This window comes from Lissotriton vulgaris, chromosome 6 (genome assembly GCF_964263255.1).
Source record: "Lissotriton vulgaris chromosome 6, aLisVul1.2, whole genome shotgun sequence".
Taxonomy (NCBI): domain Eukaryota; kingdom Metazoa; phylum Chordata; class Amphibia; order Caudata; family Salamandridae; genus Lissotriton; species Lissotriton vulgaris.
In genome coordinates this window covers 1,390,813,721-1,390,815,700 of record NC_141694.1, presented here as the reverse complement: position 1 = coordinate 1,390,815,700, position 1,980 = coordinate 1,390,813,721, and positions in this window count along the sequence as shown.

Sequence of the window (1,980 nt, the reverse complement as noted above, 5' to 3'; positions counted from 1 at the left end):
TGCTATTTGGTGTTTAAAGATCCTGCAGATACCTGCTCTTGACACTAAATTGAGTTATAAATAAAAAAGTATGTATTAATTAGTGATGTGACTTTTCTGTCTTTATTTTCATTAATTATTAGTCATGGATCATTGAGGCAGCCCTAGAACACAATTAAAAGTGCTTTCTATTTATATTTGCTGTTCTAAGTATTCACAGATAAGTGCAAAAAATACAGCTGTAGGTGACTGCTTATTTCTGGGCCATCAAAATAATGAGCTGGTAACCCTAATCATTAGACTAGAAGTTTGTTGCAGGATCAGCACAATATTTATTTCCTCCACCCTCGAACCTTGATTAATGCCATTATAGCAATAGTTTAACTTATATCTGAAACCCTACGTTTCAAGTTTCTGGGATTGCACCCTGCATTCAGACAACTCACTCCTCATTCTTGCCTTCACTTTCACGCTCACCCTGCACTCACAGCGATCACAGTGCACTCACACTGATCGCCATGCACTCATAGCGATCACCATGCACTCATGCCGATCACAATGCACTCACACTGATCACAATGCACTCTCACTGATCACCATGCACTCCCACTATTCACCCACTCACCCTGCACTCACACTGATCACCATGCACTCACACTGATCACCATGCACTCACACTGATCACCATGCACTCACAACATTCACCCGCTCACCTTGCTCTTACAGTAATCACTCTGCACTAAAAATTCCCTTGCATTGTTCACTCTGTACCTCACCCTGCAGTCACACGAGCACACTTATCACCCTGCACTCATGTGACACTCCACTCACCTGTCCCCACCCTTACTGCTCAATCTGTAGCTCACTCAAACAAGGCCATTACTAACCATGCACTAATTTGTCCCACTCTGCAGTTACAGCCGAACCCAAATTCATATGGTCACCTCACTCACCATGCTGTCACTCTTTTTACCATACTCTCACACTGTTGTATTGCTCACCGTGCAGCCACATGGGCACTCTTGTCACCCACACAGTGCAGAGGGTTAAAGTGCCTGGTACAAATAAGATGTACCATGCACATCACAGAACTGAGTGTGAGTAAACTATGAGTAGCGCTATAAAAAAATGAAATGTTTGTCAGACAGGTGCTATAGAGAGATGAGGTGTATTGTTGGTGAGTGGTAGTGAGGGAATTCATGGAGAAGGTGGAAAGACTGTTGCACCGTGTGCGACCAGTGCTTAGACAAGCCCTGGCTGGGAGTGTTAACCCCCCCCCCCCCCCGAAGTTCGGGTCTAGTGGATCCCCTGCTTCTGCCTATTATTTACATTTGTAGTGCGCTACTGTTACCAAAAGGTGTCCTGGTGCTAATAACCATCTAATAATATAAGCGGCAGCGCTTATATTATTTGACCTTAGCGCCGCCTTTGACACGGTAGACCACAGCATCCTCCTGCATCGGCTCGAGGAGACTGGCATTGGCGGCCAGGTACTGCAATGGTTCCGCTCCTTTCTAGACGACCGCTCCTTCTGTGTTGCCATCCCTCCCTTCAAGTCCAATTTCCAACCGCTGGCCATGGGGGTTCCGCAAGGGTCCTCGCTGAGTCCCACGTTGTTCAACCTTTACGTGAGACCGCTGGCTGATGTCGCTAGGCAGTGGGGCCTAACTTTGGTCTCATATGCCGACGACACACAGCTGGCGGTTACTCTCAGCGGGGATGCGGAGATTGAGGCCCCCAGGTTTCAGTCTGTACTGAAGGCGGTGGCTAGCTGGTTGACAGGCAACTGTCTCCAGCTAAATGCCACAAAAACGGAGGTGATGGTTGTCGGTAAGGGAGTGGAGTTGTGGGGTGACCAATGGTGGCCCCCAGAGCTGGGACCCACTCCGACCCCGGTATCGGAGGTAAAAAACCTGGGGGTTTGGCTGGATGTGGGCCTCTCCTTTGTAGGGCACACCAAAAAAACTGCGGCCTGTTGATTCGGACTGCTTAGGGGCTTGA